This window comes from Narcine bancroftii, chromosome 5, assembly GCF_036971445.1.
Source record: "Narcine bancroftii isolate sNarBan1 chromosome 5, sNarBan1.hap1, whole genome shotgun sequence".
Classification (NCBI taxonomy): Eukaryota; Metazoa; Chordata; class Chondrichthyes; order Torpediniformes; family Narcinidae; genus Narcine; species Narcine bancroftii.
In genome coordinates this window covers 48,863,611-48,887,862 of record NC_091473.1, presented here as the reverse complement: position 1 = coordinate 48,887,862, position 24,252 = coordinate 48,863,611, and the positions used below count along the sequence as shown (strand labels likewise).

General features: G+C 44.6%; 1 protein-coding gene and 1 long non-coding RNA gene across 9 annotated transcripts in view; one reads left to right on the top strand and one right to left on the bottom strand.

Moving 5' to 3' along the window:
• LOC138763359 (plexin-A1-like) overlaps positions 1-24,252 on the top strand; it is a 339,669-nt gene that overhangs the window by 5,425 nt on the left and 309,992 nt on the right. Inside the window, exon 1 of one of the 8 annotated variants that reach the window (XM_069937354.1) lies at positions 14,791-15,018. The exons of the other annotated variants lie outside the window; for them this stretch is intronic. The gene's annotated coding sequence lies outside the window, so the exon portion shown is untranslated. Of the gene's footprint in view, positions 1-14,790; positions 15,019-24,252 lie in introns of those variants that run through there. 8 annotated transcript variants of the gene reach the window in all.
• LOC138762672 (uncharacterized) lies at positions 2,708-6,262 on the bottom strand. The gene is made up of 2 exons (XR_011357040.1): positions 5,842-6,262; positions 2,708-4,882 (listed from the first exon to the last, which is right to left on the bottom strand). It is a non-coding gene; the product is annotated as an uncharacterized lncRNA (long non-coding RNA).

Genomic DNA, 24,252 nt, shown 5'->3' with positions numbered 1-24,252 from the left:
GTATTCTTGGCTTGTTTCTAATTCTGTGAAATTAAATCCTGCAGTTAGATTCTGGGATTAAGATTTGGGAAATGGATAGATGGTAATGAACAGAGCAGTTTGAGGAAGATATGGGGGGTTGATATTTTCCAAGTTAGTGTCTGGGAGGGGTTAGAGACACATCTCGTGGTGGGGGGTAGGGTTAGGGGGTGGAAAAGAGCGCACAATGTTCTGGTACTGGTGGGAATCTGGCCATTCTCTTCCCCTCCAACAGTTCCAGACACACACTCCCCTTGAGCCATCATGTTGCAGGTCAAAGGAGGGAGGTTCCATAAGGAGTTTTCTGTCTGTGTGCAGTCCTACTGTCATTCTCGACTTGCACCTCTCTATTGCCGCTGCATGTTTGCTGACTTCCAGGTCAGGTTCTTTCCCCAGGAGAATAGCCTGATCTGGTTTGGAGGGGAAAATGGGAGGTAAGAGGGCGAATGCCTTCTCGTGATATAGGCAGGTCTTGTTCTGCGTTTTCAGCCTGTTTTCATATCTGACTTGGTTGTTTGTGTATTCTTCAAGCCATTTGTTCTGTCTTTTCCAAACCAGTGTTCTGCAGACCACCTCATTAACAAAGTGTGTGTGGATGAGTAGGGTGTGCATGTGGGGTTGGGTGGGGGGGGGGGGGGGGGGAGGGGGGAGTGGGAGGGAATTCAGGCACGCCTGTCTCTGTGTGGGGTGAGGATCTGCGCAGGCGTATACCCTGCAATTGGTAGGGGTGTGAAATCACCTGTCTTGCAGTGTACATGTGCCCCTCCATTAGTGGAGGGGGGTGGGTCCACTTGCATATTGCAGGGTGGGGTCTGTGTGCGAATGTCTTGTATTTAACGTGCATTTTGCAGGGTGGGTTTGCATGTGTACGAGAGCATGCACCTGCCTGCGAACGGGATGCCATGTAAACATGCTTGTATTCGCTTGTGCCCATCTACTCGCGTGCCTGTGTATTGCAATCCCACACGAGCATTGGTCTATGTGTGTAGCTTGTGTGCATGCATACAGTACCTGTCATTTCAGGGTCTAAATCCTACAGCTCCTTTCCCAACAACCCTATGGCTGCACATTCACCAGGTGATTGCAGTGGTTCAAGACAGAAGCTGTACCCACCCCCCACCTCACCTCCCCTCACCCCAGGGCACTTGGGGATGTGCAGTAAACTTTGGTGGGGTCAGCAGTCCTGCTGAAGAGTACCATGTTGTGTCAGTGCAACTCCCGGCAGAATCTCCAGAACTGCTATTGTTTACTCAGCTGGCATGAATGTATGTTAATATTGAAACAAGAGAATCTGTGTTACTGCCCCCCTATCCTCCACATAGCCTGTTATAATTTGGATGCATCATGGGTGATGTGTGACTCAGCTCCACGATCCTGATTTCCCACTCCTCTCTATAGCCCCTTTCACACTTGCAAAATATCACAGGAATTACCAGCCAATCAGACTTTAAAGTGTCTAGTGTGAAAGGAAAATTGTCTCAACGCCTGCCTGAGATGGCGTCATCTCACACCGGGGATTGACGTCCTTGACTCCTAGTACAATCCCTGGTGTCTGCAGACAGCGGTGTTGAAATCAGGCAAATGTGGGATTGAAATGACCCAAATTTTTGTGTGTAATAGTGGACAATTATTAAACAGCGAGGGAAAATTAGTAGCGCTATAGTGCACAATTTATAAAGACCGTGGAAAAAAGCGATGGCGGACCTGATTTCCCAAAATGCCTGCAGCAAAGAGACCCCTCCATGAGTGCTCCATGCATGCAGCTGTTCACAACTCTTTCTCTGCTGCACGGAATTCTGGGAGGGCAGGTCCGCCATCACATTTTCCCACGGTATTTATATATAGCGCTACCAATTTTACCATGCTGTATAAATTGTATTCAATAGTGCCACCAACTTTCTCCCACTGTTTAAAAATTGTCCGCTATTGCTATTTATTGCTAGCACTTTCCCATGGTCCCTTCTAAAGGTTTATTTAGGCCGGCACAACAACACGGGCTGAAAGGCTCTTACTGTGGTGTACATAAAGCTTAATTATGTAATAATTAGGCATGATTAATTTTGTTCAAATATAAGATCATAATATATTGATATGGATTTAGGGTAGGTTCACTATCACTCGATGCGCCATGACATCACCGGTAGAAGGTAGAACAGTCCTAACCTTGAGGATGGCTCCTTGCAAGTGTGAAAGCGTTCAGTTAGGAGTGGTCAAGTTGAAAAGCCAAATGCCCTGCATTCCTATCCTGGGACTGAATGGCTGATTTAGTGGGATGCAAGCGTGAAAGGGTCTTGTGTTAAACAAAACTGCACCTGTCTTCCATTTTCAACTCACTTGGCATCCATTGTAGTCCCTGCATGTGGAATGCCACTGGTTTTCTAATGGCCCCAGACTCCCCATGTTGTTGAAAGGCATTCTCTCTACCTGATCAATTTCCCTTTGGTGTTTCCAGTTGAGATTTAGCTTCTGATTACCTTGGAGTCCAGCCTAGGATCACTCCTCATTAATTTAACTTTTGTTACTTCTGAAGTTGCACTTCACACAAAATTAGATCTCCTTGATTCCAAGTCAAACTACCCCAAATAAGAAATTCTCCCCTCATAACAATGCAGGTCTGACTCATGAATCTTGTCTGCACCCTCTCTCAGCCTCTGATCCTTCCAATCATGTACGCCAGTTCCAAAATGAATTTATGTTTCAAAATTCAAGATTATTTTATTGTCATGCAATAAGTGATATTATACAAAATTTCCTTTGTCTGCTGTTAGGCAAGCAAAAATTCGCTATCAGCAAAAATTGCCCTGCAACTTTTACAGTCAGAGAAAAAGAAGCAAAAGAGTGTTCCCCACCCCAGGGTCACTGAATATCCGTGGATTTGCCTTCAGCACTCCCCCAGTCTCTGCAACCATACAGCCTTCTGTATAAACCATCAGCATCATGAGCTCCAGATCCACACCTTTGACACGATTAGGAAACTTCCAGCACCTTCTTGCATCCCATCCCAGTTCATGTATCCCTTCAGCCAGTCTTCAACAATCCATAGCCTGGTGTGAGTCATTTTATTGCAGTTGTCAGCAGTCCAGATCTTAAGTGGGTATCTTGCATGGAGTCACCAACAGACAGACTTCTGTGTTCTTCAGCCTCTGAGCCCCTCACTGGTCCACCGCCAAGGTCATCCCTGCTTCTCCTTCTCAAATGGGTTGGTGGTTTTCTGGTGTCCTACTTCCCTGGAGACTGCAACTTCCTTGTGGCTGCAGCAGATCACAGGCCACCTTAGATCGGACCCCATGGTTGCATGGTTTTAAAATAGATAATTGTGGGCTCCTTTAACAGGCAGTTTAAGGCATGTACAGAGCCAGCGGAAGTTAGGCAGGGCAGTTAGACCCCATGGGGGAGCGCTGACCCTGCTTTCTGCATGCCCGCGCAGTGGCAGTACTGCTGTTTCAGCAACTCCTCGGGATTTCACCATTTACTATATTCACGCGTCCTTTGTACCCTACTCGACACTTGTTCTTCTGTTTTGTGAATTGTGTGTGTGCCCACCTCATCACCTCTTTGGAAAAACTGCTCTCAGGAACTTTCCTGCAATTGACCACACATCCAGGTTGAGGAGCTGCTTAATAGTAGTCCTGATATGTGTATTAATGTCTTTTATCTACATTGGTGGGGTGGGTGGGAGCATGCAGTACTACTTTGCTCACAACATCCTGGTCACTCAAGAACTTGCACATTATTCCCTTTGCACTCTCTGACTGAGCCAGTTTTGAATTCCTTGGACCCTTTCAATCATGGCTAGCCATCCATGTAGGACAAAGGGACTGCTAAGACCCATCGATTGCACTGCCAAGATCCACCCTAGCTTTTATACACTCCAATTATCCAATCTAGTCAGTTGTTGTAATTGCAGTGAAACTGAAATTGTGCACAGCAAATTCAGATAATCCGTTGGGAATAAGTATAAGAGCGGGGTGGACTTGGTTTGTAGAGTATGTTTTAGAAAGTCTGGGCAAGGTAACAGTTAGAATATTATGTGGTTCTGGTCACCACTCTTTCAGAAATGTGACTGCACTGAAGAGGCTACAGAAATTATTTACTGGTTATGAGGAATGACTGGAGAAGCTGGGTTTCCTCCCCTTTGGGGGGTAAAATGGATGGACCTGATTGAGGCATAGAGTGGATGGTAAGACATTTTCCCCATGGCAGAGGTGTTTAAGGCCAGAGGATGCAGACTTAAAAGTGAAGAAGCAGGGATCAGAAAAATAATTCTTTCACCTGGGGTGGGGTGCCATTGAAATCGGGAATGAACCGTCCAAGTAGGGGATGGCACTATGTGGTTGTGTTCTGGTAATTATGGTATTAGGAAAGGTTGGCACACACAGTGGGTCGAAGATCCTGCTTCCATTTTGTCTGACTCTTCTATTCTCTGTCATGTTTCTGACAGAGGACGCTCATTGATAGAGGGTGTAGGTTGTGTCTTTGAGAAATGTTGGCTCTTTGAAGATTGTTGTATCTCATTCTTGTTGCCACACCAGGAAGTGTATGTGTGTCCTTGTTTTGGAGGGCAAGAGAATTTTCCTTGAATGATTGCAGGGAAGAGGGTTTTTTTATGCTCTGGGGTATACAAGAGAAGCTGGCCTGGTTTTCGTTGCAGTTGCAAAGGAGGCAGACAAAATTCAGACTGGTCAAGGGAAGGTTAATTGAGAGAGGCTGTGCCTGTTGGCACCTGGCTCAAGGATGAGGAGATGCAAATGCCCAGTTAATAAATGAAAGATTGAGGGGAGGCGAAATGCTGTTTTTACTGAGTCGTTGGTCTGGAACTTACGAACCATGATGACAGCTGGAAGCTGAGCCAATCAGGATGTTCCTGGAGGGAGGGAAGGAAACAAGAACATCTGTGGATGCTGGGATCAAGTGCAGCACACAAACATGCTGAAGAAACTCAGCAGGTCACACAGCACTCATAGGAAGTAAAATGTACCAACGTTTTAGGCCTGGGCACTTTGTCAGGAGTAAGTTTACTTGTTTTTCCTTATTTCTGATGAAAGGCTGGCCTGAAATTTTGGTTGCCTCTAACCAGATGACATCAATATTGACCTCCAATTTCTGTTAAACTCCTCCTGGGTCTCTTCCCCCTTCCCCCTCTCCTTTCCTCCGGCACCCGACCCCTTCCCTCTCCTATCAGAGAACTAATCTGCCTTTGTTACTTCCCACCTTTTTGCTCTTTTAGCCTCTCGTCTGTATCCATCTGTTAATGGTTAGCCTGTGCCCCTCCTCTTCCTCCCTCCTCTCATAAGGGCATAGAATATTACAGCACAGTACAGATCCTTCTGTCATGATATTGTGCTGACATACAACCATCCAAATCTTTTCTCCCTCACACCCATAACCCTCTATTTTTCTTCCATCCATTTGATATCAGAGTCTTTTGAATGTCCCTATTGTATCAGCCTCCATCACCACCCTCCAATGCATTCCAGGTACCCACCACTTCTCCCCTAAGCTTCCCTCCACTAGTCTTAAACAGAGGGTGAAGCGCAAAAGTCTGCAGATGCTGTGTTTGTAGTAAAACCACACTGAAATGCTGGCGGAACTCAGCCGGTCTTTCCAGCATCTATAGGAGACAAAGACACATTGCCGACATTTCGGGCCTGAGCTCTTCTTTAAAGAATAAGCAGAATGAGCCGGAAGCAGGAAATCTCAAAGAATTCAAATGACGGGGAGGAATCCAGACCAACAAACATTCACTATTGTTGCCCCAGGAAAAAGGTGCTGGCTGTCCACCCCACCTAGACCCCTTGCAACCTTGCATATTTTATAAATCACCTCTCATCCTTCGTCGCTCCAAAGAGAAAACCTGTTGACCTTGCCTCGTATGACATGTTCTCCAATCCAGGAAAATCTCCTCCTCCATCGACACCTTTTCAATCAGACATCTTTGTTTTGTTTTCCCCCTTGTACCGTGACGAAGGGCCTAAGCCTGAAATGTTGTACATCCTATAGATGTTGCGTGACTGTTGAGTTTCTCCAGTACCTTTGGGTGTTGCATTGTTCCTGGTGGGGGACTGGATGAACAACTGGGAGATAGCTGCTTGCTACTGAGAGGGCACAGTAGATTTCTTTATAAGGGACTTGTATAGACTCGAGGCACCGAGCTGATCCCGTTTCACTGGGGAGACCACTTTAATACAGTGAGCGTCAACAGCAGAAGGAAGAATATTGTTTTCTGTTCAACTTTGAAAGCAGAAGGATGACCTCACTGTCACATTCCTGTCTGAGAGGCTTCGTTACTCCTGCTCCAACTTTGCAGCGTGATTTCATTGGTCGGGAGGTGCGGCGTGAATTTGGTTAGAGCTGCTCCTTCCACGAACTACTGATTGGTTCATATTATTTAACCCTTCCTCTACTAAACACAGAGTTTGTCCAAGGGCTCTCCTTCAGAGTTTCATGTGAAGACGAGAGATGAATGTTGCCTGTTGGTCCTTGCTGGTTTGACTAGTTGAATTAATGTTCCTATTTTAATTCTGCTTTTGTATATGAATCATTTATCCTGATTTATAATTGTTTTTATATAATATTGCAGTCAAGATCATGATATATTGATATGCCTTTTTAAAATATACTGTCACATAGATCAGGCCCTTCAGCCTAACTTATCCATGCCAACCAAGTTGGCATTCTGGGCTAGCCTGAGAGTTGGTATTTAATCTGGGGAGACTGGATTTTGTGCTACATCGAGCTCTAATGGCTCATTATTGTTAAAGCACTCCTGATCAACGAGTCCACCCACTCTGACAGATTGAGATCTGCTTGTCTCATTTCTCTGCTGCTCCTCCCAATGGCGGAAAGCCCTTTGTGTCTATACAAGGAACTGTAGAGTGTAACCAGTGTACCATTCAGCCCAATGCCTTGTACTAGCTCTGAGAAAAGATTCAGTCAGCCACATTACCCCTGCTCTTTTTTTTTTGTTGAGCATTGCAAATTTTCTCATAATGACCAAATTCCATTTGGAAAGACCAGTCTTCCCAATGTTTAGCTATGGATCTGGAGGTCACAGCTGTACAATGCTCATCCATGTATGAGCATGAGCCAACTTTTTGTCTTTACCCCTTTTTCTGGTTGTACACTCCAACCCCTTCATTTATTTTTTAGGTGAATTAAGTTTTCCTCAAAAAAAATACAAATCTAGAAAATGCTGGAATTCTCAGCTGGTCAAGCAGCATCTGTGGGGAGCAAGATGGGCTTAACCTTTCGAGTTGAGGACTTTCTGCTATATCTGGGAATAAAGAGAAGTTTTAATGTAGGGCCTGCAATCCTGCTTCTCTCTCCATTCACTCTGCCAGATCTGCCCAGCATTTACTATTTTACTTTTGATTTCCAGAGTCTGCCAGATTTTGATTGCACACGTCCCCTCACATTATTTCCACCTCCTGTCTCTATTCCTTTGTTAATGCCCTGTTCAGTGAAGGGAAACATTCCCTTCCTGTTCTCAAGATCTATACACCAATGAACTCTCCCTCAGCCTCTATAGCAAAGAAAATAATTCTGATGCCTCAAATGAAAGCTATTAGGTTCTGTCACCAGCTCTATCATTCCCCTCTCACCCTTTTCATTGCTCTCACTGTAATGTGACCAGAACAGTACCTTATTGGTACTCTAGCTATGGCCCAACAGTGAGATACAATTTTAGCATAGTTTTGGAGTAGTATAGCAGAAAGCAGACCCTTCAGCACACCATCCCTCTCCTGTCTCTTCTACTTGCTATATTAGAACCATTTACCTGCATTAGGTCCCCAGACATCTGTGTTGGAGGTTCAAGTGCTTCCAGATGGAGGCAATGCATACCAGACCAACCAATCTGAGGAGTTGGGGTGGGGAAGAATTCCCCCTCGATCGCCTCTAAACCTACCTCTCCCCTTAAACCAAATGCCCTCTCCTGTCAGAGACCCCCATCACAAGGAAATTATTTTTACTACCTATCCCCTTTGTAATTCTGATCTAAGATGCTTCAAGACTTGGATTTGTGTCCAATGAGACATAGCTTCCAAGTTTCCTGAAATGCCTTCCATTTCCTGGAAAATGCAACGGACTTTATTTTACCCTGGCATCTCAGCTGGATTCAGACCCATTGCCTGTCTGCCCACCACCAGTAAATTATTGACTGGTCATGTAATGTTCATTTAAATACAAAAAGCTTTGTGGCAGCTGAGGACTGGAGTGCATCTATGTTGACTTTGTGCTTTCTTCAATGATAAAGAAGCATATTTTCAACTGGGGCAGTCTTGTATACCAACACCCACGAATTGGGAGCACTCAACAGTCACACTGCATGGGCAGGGAGCAAAGCAAACATTATTTTTCAATGGCACTTTGTTATAACTGGGTAAAGTTGATGTATTTCAGCGTTGGGGAGAATAGGGATAGTGCACAGGAAAGATTTAATGATAGAATCCTGTCGAGTTGTTTTCTGCCTAATTTTCCTATTGATTGCAAATAATTTGCATTTGTATAATGCCTTTGCTATCCTACATCCCAAGGCCCTTCACAGGAGTCAAATAAACTGTAAAGGTTTGGATAATATTTTGAGAATTGAAGGAGGAGAGGATTGCATTGGCATTGGAGAAAGATTGGGACACATGGATGGTCAGAAGTGAAATGTTGCTTGACCCACTGAGTTCCACCAGCAACTTGTTTTTTTTTTGCTGCAGATTCCAGCATCTGTTGAACCTGGCCACAAGGTTCTGCTCAATCTCCACCCCTGGTCAGGGTGCTTGGCATTTGTGTGGAAGGCTCCTCAAGCAGAGAGAGCTTTGCAGCTAAGCAGAATTGCCCTGTGTCTGTGCAATCATGCAACAAATACAAGCATTTCAGGAGGAGGATGGGGTGGCAGTGACTCAAGATCACCCAGTGTAGGGAAATTTAGGTAGTGCCTTCAAAGAATTTGTGGATTAAATTTTTGTCCTTAATTTGGAGATGCAACATAGTAACAGGCCCTTCTGACTCATGAGCCTGCGTCACCCAGATACACCTATGTAATGATTAACCAGCTGACCCTGTACACTTGGGAGGAGACAGGAACACCCAGAGGAAACTCCCGTAGATAAGGGGCGAACATACAAATTCGCCTTATTCGAATACTGGTTTCTGGCGCCGTAATAGCATTGTGCTAACTGCTACACTAACCGATGATGGATGCTAGCAAATTGTCTGGAGGAGTAGTGAACTCCAAAGACGTATTGTGTACACCTTCCTAACTTCCTGTGTGAGGATTAATAGTCTGCCCTCTGTCCGATTATATTCTATTCTTTGATTACAGTGACACGTCAGTAAGGGAAAGTTTTGGGGGATGGCCTGTCTGCTCTGTGGCCTGTTGAGAAAAGGTGACTGCAGCACAAGTTTTAAATTCTAGGTTCCATGCACAAAGCATTTTTAATCACCAGCAAGCAGCCACTGTCTGTTGTAAACTGCGAGCTGTTGCCAGGTTTAAAAAGACCCAGGAGGAAGATTTCTTGGCTGAAGTATGATGGTCCATCGTGTTGAGTAAGCAATGAGTGAACAGAATATTCAACTTGCAATATATCATAGTTTAAAATCCATCATTATCCTTTCAGTCCTAATTGGGAAGAGCATTTTATTATAATAACATGCAAACTATCTCCTTCAGCAACAGTCTTGCAGAGAGCCATTGTAAGTTGTTTTAATCTGTCAACAATGTATGTGTGTGACCTGGCATCTCTTGCCTGTATGTTGATGCATGTGGTCTTTCCCTATGTTACTTGGGGCACAGGCATTTGTGTTGTCAGTGCTGGCTTCTGCATAAAACTCTAAGCATAGAAATGAGGATTACGCTGTTCAGCCTTTTGAGCTTCTGTCACACTGCTTCTGGGCTGATTTACGGGCTGTTCCTGGGGATGTACGTAGAGGCGGATATCCAGAATTCCTGGAAGACCATCAGCACCTTGAAAGATGCCCTTTGGTCTGCCCGGAACATGTTGGCCTTTCAGCAAACTGATGTTGGCGAGGAGATGCTGCTGACTGACACATTTCAGGCGCAAGAATATGTGCTGAGGGATTCACTGAGGCCTGGCACAACTAACATGAGGGCACTTTAGAGAAAGGCCAGTCTGGAATCCTTCCATTTCTGGGCTTTGAGAGGCTGAGACTAGGGGTAAGTCCCTCAAACAGCAAGCAGAAAGGGGAATAACGACAAGGCATTACAGTGGTGGCAATGCTACTAAATAGAAAATAAATATAACAATCAACAATGATGGAAATGCATGGGTACGACACTAAAGATGGGAAGTGTCTCTTTCTGTAAATTTATTGTGAATAAAGTCTGTTTTTGGTTAAAATATTTCAGCCCTTTGAGCTTGAAGGAGTGAACCCAGATGGGATTTTGAGCTGAGTTGGCAGTTTCATGGTGATGGATAATCTTTTGTTTGTAATTCCTGATTGATTTAAACATTTTGTGGCCCTGGTGGGATTTGAACTGGTGCCTCTTGGTCAGGTTGCAGGTCCAATAACTTAACCCACATTGCCACAGAGGTATTCCCTACATGCTTCCACTCATGCAACAGTAACCAGAAGTCCTTCTGTGAAGTTGGCCAAGAGAAATGTTGGCTGGGATATGAGGGCTTTGGAAAACCTGTGCTGGGATCTTTGACAACCACCTCCAAGGTCAGACAAGGCCTTGTCTAACATCAAAATAATGAGAGGCATTGATAGTGTAGTCAGCCGGAATCTTTCTCCTGTGTGTTTAAGGTGAGGGGGAGAGGTACCAAGCAAGATATTTTACAGTGGGAGGAAATGGCTCAGGAGTAGTGATGACAGTAGCAGACACAATAGTCATGTTTAAGAGGCCCTAGATAGATGCATGAATATATAGGGAATAGAGAAATCCCTCATCTCTAGGTTCAATAACTTTTTTTTCTCCCTTATCAGGGTTTTGAACCTCCCCTTGTTACCCCAACCATAATCTACCCTGGGACCACAAAGACCAGTCTGCACTTTCATATACTGAACTTTCTTTCTTGCTCCAGCTGTGAATATTTGATATCTATCTTCCTTTTCCATTTATTATCTCTTTCAAAACAGATAATTAATGTATGCTATCGTATTTTCTTTACAAAAGTAGTTGTTTGGCTGAAACAAGTAAGAATTTTGGTGAATGTGCGCATTGTTCTTGTGTGTATATGAAAATAAACTTTATTGAATGGCAGCAGCAGAGCTTTACTGTAATTTTGTCATCCTGTTTGCAGAATGGCCTATCCCTGTGGTACACTGTTCTATCTGATCTTGTTCTGTGGCCTGAATCAATAAACAAGTTACAAATTCTCTTGTAGTTTTAGCTCCCTCCACCCTTTCCTCTGTTGTCCTCTGCAATTATTCTGATTTATCTTTTATTGCTGAGTGAGATTACATCGAGCGATGCGAGGCTAGTCCCTGCAGTGCGTTGAGCCATGCAAGCCTCCGTTATCTTCCAACAGTGCAGCACATCCTATTGGCACTCGGTCATCTTGCGTTTCCTCAAGTTCCATTGGCAAGGAGGAATGGAACATGATTGATTTCTGGAGAGAGGGGCTTTGTTGGGAGACTGCCAAGTTTACCAATCGGGGAAGAAAGCTTTTGTGTGGAATGATCTTGATCAGGAACTCTCCCATTTTTTTCTCTCGCTCTCTGCTCCCTTGATTAATGCTGAATTGTTTATTTGTTGTGTGTACTTAGATAGTCTTGGGGGGTGGGGCGGGGGGGGGAATTGGAAAATGTAGAGGGATTTGGGGAAAGTAAAGGAATGGTAAAAGGAAGTTGTCTTTTCCGGAGGCACTGCAGGGAACGCAGGCTCAAAGTCATCATCTGCCCTGATTGGAAAGCGATGAGGCTTCTTTCAGTCGAGCCCCTTGGAGTAGGGGTCATGCACAGCTGATATTCTATAGGGCAGAGGGGTCCTGGCTCCTTGCTATCACTTCATGTGCTGAAAACAGCAGAGGGACAGGATCTTCACCTCATGTTGTCCATACTGATCATGGGGCCAAATTAAAAGAAAACTCCTGCTGACATATGATCCCATATTCTGCACCCCCCCCCCCATTCCATAAGACCCTGATATAGGAGTAGAAGTAGGCCTCTTGGCCCATTGAATCTGCTCTGACATTCCATTATGTGTTGATCCATTCTCTCATTTAGCTCCACTCCCTGTCCTTCTCCCCATCACCCTTAGGATGGCCATTTCCAAATGTCCAAAATGGAGGACATCCCATGAAGCTGGTGCACGTGTGCACAAATGGAAGTGCTGGTGCACACTTTGTGCACGGGTGTGTGCACACAAAGCAGTCACAGCTTAGAGGGAACACAATGTCAGAAAACTCAGAAGAACAAGGAAGTCAACCACTCTGTTTCCGACTCTCCACTGTCCACTGCATTAACGTAATGTAAGTTTTTAGAAATGTATTTTTATTGAAGTTTAAACAAATATGTATCAGATACTATATATTTATATACATCATATTTGCCATGATTTTCCACATATTTATCTGAGTTGTACACTTATAGAGAGAAGAGGAAAGACAAAAACAAGAAAAAGGAGAAAACTATAAATAAGTAGGGAGTGATCTTTTTTAAAACAACATAATCATTGATTTGTAAGAATAAGGTCAGGTCTATGAGGTATTATGTAGTGAAATAATTTTTCCCCTGTTATGAATCAAATTGTTCCAACTTATGATAAACAGATGCTGTTATCTTCTCCATTTTATAAATGTCCATTATAATTTCCTTCCATGTGTTAAAGTTGGACTCTCCTGTGATAACCATTTCCTGGTAAGAGTCTTGAATATTCATTCACTATTTATCTCTTTTGAACCATTCTTGAGGTATCTACCCAAAATATATGGACTTAGTACTTTCTAAGGGTATTTCACATTTAAATATGTCTTGAAGGGCATTGTGATTCTCACGCCAATAATTTTGGATAACAGGGCAGTCGCAAAAAATATGGTAATGGTTTGGATTTTGATTTCCACAATTTCTCCAACAAACAAGGAGGTTACTATCATAATGGGATTTCTGGGAGGGTGTAATAAAGTATCAGGTTTTCCACCCAAACTCCCTCTATTTCTGTGAACTGGTCACTTCCATTGATACCTCCATATTATTGCCCATTCTTCCTCAGATATAGTTATCCCTCCTTCCTTTTCCCATTGTTTCAATGTATGAAGCAGAGTATGTTTTAAGATTTTACAGACCTCTATAAACACTTGAAATGATTTTACAATCATTATCTGAATTATATGCTTCTAAACAGTTCTATCAACCATGTACTTGCCTTGGTTACATTTTTAACTCTCCTATTAACATAATGTTGCATCTGTAAATACCGGCAAAAGTCTTGTTTTTCTAGTAATTATTTCTCTTTAAGCATTTCAAAACTGAGTTACTCAACCTCCTTCAAAGATCAAAGCCCGCCTCTACTCCAAAGTCTACTCGACATTGTCATCGACTGAAGCAGTGCGCAGCCAAAGCCCAGTCACGCCAGAAGTACATGACTGCGCCCTGTGCTAAACATTCCTGTCCTGAATCCCCCCCTTCATCTGCGTGCAGGCCCACTGTGCATGCACCAGCCGTGGTGCTCCAATCCATCGTGCATCTGTGAGTGCCAGCTGGCTCATGCGCGAAAGAAGAAACATGGCCACGCACGGCCTATAGACCCCGGGATGCCGCAAATTGACAGATAAGTGTGCCTCTACCCACTCCCTTTCCCTTTCTGCTGATTCTGCTGCTTAATTTGTCCTCCATTGCGGGTACATAGCTTACACCCCCAAGTGGAGGACAAATTAGCTTGAAGTGGCACCGGATGGAGGACACAGTCCTCAAAAGCTGGACTCTCTGGCCTAAAACTGGGCGTTTAGCCCCGCTAATCACTCTCTGCCTCAAATATGCCCAACTACTTGACCTCCACAGCTGGCCGTGTTAGCAAATTCCAGAGGTTAACCACGCTGCATCTGTTTTAAATGGGCACCCTTCAATCCTGAAGTTGTGCCCTTTTGTCATAGACTCCCCTGCTATGGGAAACAACTTTGCCACATCTATTCTGATAAGGCCTTTCAACATTCGAAATGCTTCTGAGGTCCTCTCCCCCCCCATTCCTATGTACTCCAAAGAGTACAGTCCAAGAGCCGTCAAAAGTTCCTGGTATGTTAATCCCTTCATTCCAGGAATTATTCTTGTGAAGTCTCGCCAGTGCCTATTCCCTGCATGTTCTGTGTCTTGGAGCCTATTAAATGTTGCTATTGCATCAGAATCCACGACTAACCCTTGCAGCCCATTCAAGGCACCTATCAATTCTCTGTAAAAGTGTTTAGTAAAAAGAAACTTGCCTTCCACATCTCCTTTAATAAAACTTGTCTCCTCGCCTTAAAATGTCCTGAATACTTGACTTTTTATTTTCAGAGAGAGAATATTGTCCATCCTATCAACCCCTCCGATTACTCTTACATCAGGTCTCCGCTCAACGTGAAAAATCTGGGTTCCACCGAGGATGCTCCCCCTGAAATGGAATGGGTTGGGTGGACACAACAGATGGGGAAGAGGTTTATATGGATTGAAAGACCATAAACATTTCCAACAAACGTAGGCTTCCCTTTTGGTGCATGTACTGCCGGATTTGCTGAGTATGTCAGGCATTTTGCCTTTTCGCTTTCTTCGCTCTTTGTTTCAATTTTAAAAATAATTGGGAGAACAGTTGGAAAAATCCTTGGGATGTTAAAGAGACTGGATTTTGGGGTGGGGGAAGGAGTGGAGGTTTAAGATTCCTTTATTTCCCGTACTAGTCCGCAAAATGTAATAGCACAAAATCTGTCAGCCTTTCCTGCTGTAAAGACGCACAAAAAGGCATCAATGGTGTAGCTTGGTGTCCCCAACAGTAAGAGAGGGGCCTCTGGAGCCGCACAGCCTCCTTCTGTCTAACTGGTCGACAATCCTGAGCAACCAGATCAGAGAGTGATGACGGTGAGATTTTAAAGATGCATTAACTTCACTCCTAGTTTCCCTCTGCAACCCCCCCCCCCCCCAATCCATTGCTTCCTTTCCTCCCACGCTCCCTTTAACCTATTCTCGATGTCTGCTGCATCCTTGCCGCTTGGGGATTTGCCTGGACGTGTTCTGGCAGCTCCTCGCTCGCTCTCTCCTGCGCTGTCCCAGAATTTGCATCAGTACTGCCTGCTTCTGGAAGTCCCTATGCACTCACTGTCGAGTTGCTCCCCTAAAACAACGAAGCAGACTAAGTTGTCCTCGGTTGTTGAACCAGAGATATTTTCCTTCTGAATGAAATGGGATAATTTTATTGAATTCTGCTGATGGTGTTGATGGAAGTTACTGAAATATGTGCCTCGATTGCACAGTATGTGTGTGGCCTTTCAGATATTCAGCTGAGATACAGCGTGGCTGTTTTGAGTTGTTTAAAATTCTGTGAGACCATTGGAAGAGGTGCGATTTTCTCTCAGTGCCCATGGCAACGTCCCTCTGACAGCTGACACCAGCAGCAGACACGGGTTAACTGGCCATTTATCTCCCTGCTATTAATCTCGACAGTCGAGAGCATTCTCACCTCTCAGTTGGAAGGCCATGGGTTCGACCCCAACTCCAGAGATAGAAGCACACTGTTTCAACTATGCCACTTCAGGGAGTTTTGGAAAAGGCCGGGGCCTTCTGGAGCCAATATTTCTCTCTCACTGAAACCAGATTTCATTGGGATGGGCTGCTGCTTCCCTATTAATATAGGGACCACACAGTATTCATTGTCTATTGGGTGCCCTGTGAAGGAAGGGGCACATGTGGGATTGTCCTCTGCATCTTCCATCCCCGACACTGTTAATGTGCAGAGTCATGTTCAATCTCTGACTCATTTAAGGACTAAGGGAGGACATGGTTGGTGTAGCAGTTAGCTCAATGCTCATACAGCACCAGTGACCCAGGTTTGAATCTGCCATTATCTGTAAGGAGTTTGTAATTTCTCTCTGTGTCTGCATAGGTTTCATCTGGGTGACCCGGTTTCCTCCCACATTCCAAAGACTTGTGGGTTCAGTTGGTTAATTGGTCACGTGGGTATATCTGGGCAGGGTGGGCTCATGGGCCACAAGGGCCTGTTACTGTGCTGTATCTAAATTAAAATTTAAGAACATACGAATTAGGTGGAGGCCTTTTGTTTCCTTCAATTAATAAAACCAAAACTGATCTGATTCCACATTCTCTACCTGGAGGCTCTGATAGCTCAGTGGTTAGGTTCTGATAGCTCAGTGGTTAGAGCACTGGCCTTGTAAACCAGGGGTCATGAGTTCACTTCTTTCTGGGGCCTCATTTCTGTGACAACGTGGCAACTCTGTAGACAAAGTTAAAGAATTTCATGTGTATTACATGCGTGACAATAATGGAACCTTTACCCTGGGTCATTCCCTTTGTCACTAATCTCAAACTTAATACTTAAAGATTCTGCTCAACCACTGAAGGGGAGTGTTAGGTAGAGCAGTCATTCTCAGCCATTGGCTATGGCCAACTTAAAATTCTACTCCCTGTGGAGCAGTCGTTTATTTAGTTTTTTTTTGTACTTCTGACTATATATAAAAAAAACAAACATTTTGATTTCAGTCTGTGCCCCCACCCCCCACTTATATGTGCTGTGGTCCTCCGGGGTCTATATGGCATTTTTTGAGAATGGTTGATGTTGAGGAATATGGATTGTGTGCAGGCAGAAGAGACTTTTGGATTCTGTTCAGCTCAAATGTGATGAGTTGAAGAGCCTTTTCTCATGTGAGAGACGTGAATCCACAGCTTTGTAACTTTTGTGCTGCGCCAATCAACCTCGTGGCCTCTGAATAGAGCTCTTTCGGTGTGTGTTGGCCAGCTCTTGGCTGCTTGACCAAGACCTCAGACTGATCCTTTTGAATGGGAAAGCTAGAGAATGTGAGATGGCCATCAGAGGCTCCCAAGAGCAGAACCAACTGTTCTAATTCTGTAACGCTGAGCAGTTTGTTCATGGTCTTTGTGCTCTCGCAATGAAACTCCAAATCCTCAGTGTATGTAGCTGCGTCATCTGGGAGACAGGCCTACCTGCTCGGGGCAATGGTTGAAGGTTCAGTGTCACCTTCATTTTGTTGAGCACCAGTCAGGAGCTCTCATTCCCACACTGACATGTCTCTCCAAGGCCTCAGTATGGCTAGCTTGTGGCCTTCAGCCCCTTCTCTGGAGTCTTCAACCTGAGGGCATCAATATGCACCTTCAATTTCTAGTAGCCTCCTTTCTACCCCAACCCATTTTCCCTCATCTCCCTAGCTTCATTGTTTCTCTTCCCCTCCCAAGCTCCCTGTTATTCTTTCTCTAGCCCTCCCCACCCTTCTCTTCCTTTCCTCCAATCAGCCCTCTTCCTTTTCCCCTTATCACTGCAGGCCTTTTCTTACCCTCCCACCTGTATTCAGCTATCATTTGCCACTCTGTGGTTCCCTCCCCACTGTCCTACCTTCTCACTCAGATGTATGTCTGATGTTCTTGATGAAGGGTTTTCTGCCCCAAATGGCAAATGCAGGGCCTTCTGTGGATGCTGTCTGACTGCTATGTTCTTCCCAGCACTGTGTATTAACTCAGTGCCAAGCTTTGTACAGCTCTCCCTAGTGTGTTTGGGAGATGTGAAGGGTCTGATAATTTAGTTTTTTGCTCACCCCCATGTTCCTCCCACCTTATAGATCGTCAATGGTTCACCAATTCAGTGATGTTCTTGTAGTCTGACTTCTCCTTGTGTCTAGTGATTAAACACCATCCTTTCAAAGGAAGATTATAGATAAAAGACTGATACATTTCAATAGCATCTTTTACTGCTCCTTTGGACTTGCCAAAGTATTTTGCCATCAATGAAATTATAATCGAAACATTTACTTCACATAATATTTATCCTTTGTGTGTCTCTCCTCTCTTTCTCATCTCCAAAATCCCCTCCCACTCAGTGGTCCTCTTTCAAACTGGAATTGTTCTTTTCTGCACCATGTTTGCTCCTTCCAAGGGCATTCCTGTCACAACTGTCTTGGCAACAGTAGTGAAACTTTCAAATTCTTGCATTCCCAAAATGGTTGACAAGTGGCCTGTTGCAGGTCAGATTAATCCAAGAAGACTCCTTGTTACAATAATTCTGGCAAACCTTTGCCATGTAGAGTACTCTTAACACCTCTCTTCTCTCTGTAGCAGACATTTGTGTTTAGGCAAGTGTATTAATAATAGTGAAGTACTGTATATATATATATATATTTTTTTTTTAAAACTACAGATGAAAATCCAAATTTAAAAGCAGCAAATGCTGGAAATACTCAACAGGTCAGGCTGAATCTGTGGAGAGAAAAACAGTTAATGTTTTAAGTTGCAGGCACTTTAGGGCTTGGAAGGAGAGGATTCTGCAGAGGATGGGGGAAGGGATGAATAGTACAAAGGGAAGATCCCTGATAACATGCTTTTAAGGTTAATGAGGATTTATAATCCATGATGGGTTCACAAAGCTTCCAGAGCAGCAGCTGGGTAGCTGTGTTTGACCTCTGACCCTTGAGCACCATGGGTGTTGTGTATTAAATAGGTAACTGAGATAGAAAGGGCTTGTATTTATCCAAGAAGTTTTCCAAAGATGCTCAAAATAATGTCAGGTCAAAACATCACCTGTTAAGTGTAGTGGTCGTCGTACTTCAGTGAACACGAGCACTGCAGGATCGCAAGAGCGATGAGAGGAATGGAGGAGAACTCCAGCTGTTTTTTTTCTACAGTTGTTTCCTCTCTCTTTGGATGCTGCCTGACCTAGATGTTTATCACATGAGGAAGATTCTGCGGCATTGGTCTCTTGAAGGTTCTGACTTCAGAAAAGATGCAAGGTGATGGGTGTGTTTTGGTTACACCTCTGGATGACATTCATCAAGTTGTAGTCTTACACAACCTTTTGATAATATAGTAACTTCTCCCAAAAAGTGGCTGCAAACAACTTTTTATTTTGTCATTCTTGTGTGATGCTGATGTCTGTTGGTGGGACGATTTGCACAGTCGAGTTTTTTTGTTGCTGATCGATATTTAATTTGCTAATTGTCAAACTTGTCAGCTCTGCTGAGTTCATTTACTTAATGGCCCCTCCATCTCACTACTGTGCTTGAAAATACGTGGCCCTTTTAGTGAATGGAGATTCTCCAACCGACTGTAGTGGTTTCACCATCGGCTTGGCAGTGGTTCAGGAGGATGATCCTGCACTCACTCTGCCATTGAAGGGTGATTTGTTCTTCCTAGATAACAGGTTGAGAGAACATTAGGTTGGAGGTCCCCCAGAGTGGTGCAACTATTTTAGCTGCTGCCTCATGTCAGAAACCAGTTTGATTCTGTCAATCGGTGCTGTCTATGTGGAGTTTGCATGTTTTCCCTGTGACTGCATAGGGTTTCTCCATGTTCTCCGGTGTCCTCCCATGTCCTGGAGACTTGTGGGTTGGGTGGCTGCTGTAAATAGTTCCTGGATTGTATGCGAATTGTAGAACCTGTGGATGGATGTGGGATTAGTACAAATGAGTGGATGATGGCATGGACTTGATGAACTGAAGGGTCTGTTTCTGTGTGGTATCTCTGAGAGATGTGACCAGAAAAAGGGTTTCTCAAAAGATGTAGATTGTATCGCTGGCAACTACTCCTTCAGTGATGCCACTGTTTGAGAAGAACAGTGGAGTTGGTCGGTTCTGTGGTCGGGGGAGTGGGGGGGGGGGCGGCGGCGGCGGCGTAGGGGAAGATATTCCCCAGACTAACATTCATGATTTTGATGCTCCTCTACCCTTTTTGAAGGAAGTGGGTTAAAGATGCTGTGCGTTGGATGAAAAGGGTCTTCTTTTATGTCTTGACCCCCTTTAAGACAATGATCCCAGTAAATGTCATCAGTAGAGGAATGGGAGACCCCAGTGATCCTCCCAGCTGTTTTAACGATCTTCTGTATAGACTTCTGTCTGGTCTGTTGCTTTCCAGATTCCATAATCACACAATGATGCATCCAGACAGGGCCTTCTCAATTGTACTTCTGTAAAATGTTGTCAAGCATAGTACAAATAAGACACGGTACAGAAGTGCAGAGTTACAAAGAGAGCTTAGTTGGTATGGAGCAAAGGCAGCATTATTTTACTCTTTTTGGGTTCAATCAAGAGTCTGATAACAGTGGGAAATCAACTGCCCTTCATGGGATGTGATCTTACCTTTGTGAATCTTCTTGATGTGGGGTGGGGCTTGGAGAAGGGAATGTGACAGTTTATTGTGGTTTTGGGTAGAGCCAATTCCTGTGCCATGCAATGATTTATGGTGATGGGGGGGTGAAGTAGCTTCTAAAGTGCTTGAAAGAAAATGATAGAGGATAAGGTGGACAGTGGTTCAGAAACTCTGGGACGTGGCTGCCAACGCTGGAGGGATTAGATTCAATGATGTGCCAAGTGTTCGGAGGTGGTATTTGTGATTGGGGAGACTCTTAAAAAAGCCAACAGATGTTAGTGGGAGCAGAAAGAGTTGCCTCTTCTACATCACAACAATAATTATCCATAAAAAAATCTTTTGTGTGATAATCTGACAGGAGCAATAGAAAGATGAGTTCTACCAGTGATGGTTTCTCTATTGGACACAGTGCTCGAAGATAGGGGCATGTAAAGGAAAACCTGGTGATTGGATTAACTGGCTCTAAATACAGTCAAGTGCCTGCTGTGCCTTCAGGCTGATCTGAACCTATAATTTTGTACTAAAAGAGCAGCTTAAGGAGGCCGTTCATTGCAGGCAGATACGTAAACAGATCCATTGGTGGCTCATGAATTTAGCAGTCTTGCCAAGAGATTATAGAGTGAGGCAAGGGCTGGGTATAATGGAATCAGTGAACGCTACAAATGCTTGGCTCATTCCCAGCTCCTGGTCTCGTTTGGAGTTGTCCTGGGCCTTTCCAGTGTCCTGCCAGCTTGACAGATCTTGTTCTAATCTGTCTGCTTGTCGGTGAGCTTTGGGTGACCGACCGACCAGCTGAAGTTTGGATTCTTCCTGTTTTTTTTTGTTTGTATTCTTCCACAAGTCTCTGGTGATTAATAGTAGTGTGGACATTGATATGTGTGCATAGTGACTAAGTCATGGAGTTAGGGCCAGGAACTAGAGGGCAGCACAGTTGGCATAGCGGTTCACACAACGCTGTTACAGCGCCAGTGACCGGGACTGGCATTTGAATCCTGCACTGTCTGTAAGGAGTTTGTACTTTATCCCTGGGCTGCGTGGGCTTCCTCTGCATCCCCCGGTTTCCTTTCACTGTTCAAACTGTACTGGCTTGGGGGGGGGGGGGTGGGGGAGGAGGGGAGGGGTGGTTTTAGGTCAATTGGGTGTAATTGGGCAGCGTGAGCTCGTGGACCGAAAGAGTTACTGCATTGTATGTCTAAGTTTAAATTTATATATTTATAAACTAAAAAAAATATAATTGGCCATCTGGCCCATCAAGCCTTCTCTGCCATTCAATGAGGCTATGGCTGATCTGGCCATGGACTCTTGTCTGGCAACCTACCTTAATCCCCTACCATGCAAAAAAAATCTATCCAAATGTGTCTGCTTCCTTGGGCAGAGAATTCTACAGGTTCACATCTCTCCCGGAGAAGCAGTTCCTCCTTGTCCCTCCTAAATCTACTCCCCAATCCTTGAGGCTCTGTCCCTAGTTTTAGTCTCACCTCCCAGTGGAAACAACTTTCCTGCCTCTATCTTGTCTATCTCTTTCATAAATTTGTTTCTATACTATCCCCTCTCATTCTTCTGTATTCCAGTGAGTAGTCCCAGATGACTCAATCCCTCATCACTGACTACCCCCTCATCTCCGGACTCAACCTATTGAGGCTCCTCTGTGCAGTTCCTATGAAGAGAGATCAACTAGCCCTGTCGAGCCAGAGCCATGCATGGGACTTTTAGTTCACGTTGAACAATAAGCAAGATGCTGGAGGAATTCAGTGGGCGAGGCAGCATCAGTGGTAGGCAATGGATGGGTCAACATTTTGGGCTGATGATCCTTCATCAGGAATGGCAAGGAAGTGAGCAGAAGCCGGAATAAAAGGGTGGTGGGAACAAGAGCTGGTTGGTGATGGATGACTCTTTGTGAGGATGGTGGGGGGAGGAAAGGGGTGCAATGTAAGGAGATAGGAGGAAGAGACTCAGGGATGAGGTAAGGAATATGCATCCTGAGAGGAGGGGACAGGATGAATTAAAGAAGGGAAGGAGGCAGGTAGCTGGGTGTGGATGATGGGGAGGTCAGAGGGCAGCAGAGGAGAAAGGGGAGAAAACACTAGAAATTGGAGATGTCTGTTGGTGACTGAAGACTGTCAAGATGGAATACAAGATGTTCTTATAATTTGCATGTGGGCATAACTTGGCAGCATAATAGGGCCACGAACTGAGATGTCTGCATGGGAATGGGAAGTGGAATTGAAGTGTCTGGCCACAGGGAAATCCTGGCTGATGTGGAGTGAGCAAAGATGCTTGACAGAACGATTTCCCTCAATCTGTGTCTGATCGTCTTGATGTAGAGGAACCCATACCAGATACAGTAAATGACCCCTGCAGATTCACAGGTGAAATGTGGCTTCACTTGGAAGAACTATTTGGTGTCTTGAATGTGGGGTGGGGGTAGGTATAGGTGTTGCACTTGGTGTGGTCACAGGGCTAAGTGCCAGGGAAGTGATGAATGTATGAGGGAGTTGCGGAGGGAGTGATTCCTTGCAGAGTGGAGAGGCGAAGATGTCTGGGGTGGGGGGGGGGGGGCGGGGGGAAATCATGTCAGTGATCTCACCACTATGATGTCGATGAAGAGAGTTGAAAAAAAAATCTGCAGGTGCCAGGATCTAGTGGAATACACAAGTCCTGGAGAAATTCAGCAGGTGATGTAGCATTAATAGGACGTAAAAGGTAACCAATGTTTTGGGCCTGATCTTTTTTTTAGAAGTGCTGAAAATCAGACACCCGAGGGGGTGGGGGGAGGAGCACAGGTTAACAGATAAGAAGTATTAGGTGGATACATGTGGGAGGGTAGAAGAGAAAGAAGATGAGAAGTGATAGGGGAGAGATTAGAGAGCCAAGAGGGATAGTTCCTTGATAGGAGAAGGAAGGGAAGATGGTGGAGAGCTAGAGGAAAAGAAATGGGGAGAGGGAAAGAGAGACTGCGGGAGCAGGGTAACGGAAATTGGAGAAGCCGATGTTGTACTGGCGATGGAACAGGTAAATCTGAGGGCAGGGTGGGAGCACTGGCAGTGAAGTTGATAAAATTGACAAGTTCATCCCTGCTATACCTTGTATCCCTGCATCCTGCACTTTGGATGGGGGTGTGTATTGTTGATTGCAGGGCTGCCTTAGTGTTGTTTATTAAAAATTAACCAGCCTGTGAATATTGTAAGTGATATAAGATGGTTGTCAGCAGAATCAAGTAATCTAATCATGGAATTCCAATGGCAAATGAATAGTAGCTTTGTTCTTGTACATCGACATCCTTTTGACCCCACTTAATAAGATTATTGTTCTGTGATGGCTCCTCCCTCTACTTTATGTTGTGCGCCCCAGTATTATCTGTGCATATTTATCACACGTAGTCTCCAATTGTGACCTGAACTGAGGGCTTCTCTTTCTCATTCCTTCGCGCAACAAGCTTGGTGTTGTGACTGGGTTCACCATGTAATCCCCTGGGTTCGATGCCTTGGGGGTGAGGCGATGAGTGGGATGGGGATGCCGAATTCAACTCTTGCCTCGCCCCATGAATGGACAGCCAGAAGAAGGTGATGTTGAGGACCCCAACCTTGTCAAGGTAAATCCATGTAATAAAAACCGAAAATGGTGATAACACTCAAGCAGCCAGGCAGCATGTGGAGAAAGAGAAGGAGGGAGATGATGTTCCAGATCAATCGAAACCCCTTTGTTGGAATGTAAATTACATTTTAAATTTAATGGTGCAGCACGGTAACAAGCCCTTCCAGTCCATGAGGCCACACCACCCAAACTGAAAGGGAAACGAGCAGGCTTTCCTCCTGTCTCTGGTGCATTTTTTAAAAAATGACAAACTTAAAAAAGACAATAAAGACTCAACAAATGATAAATATTCACAGTAATCCAGGTGAAAAATGGTGACTTTGCAATAATGCACACAGTCCTTTTGCACTGTTGGAGTAATTTATAATTAGAGTAAGAAGGAGAGGTTCAAGAGCC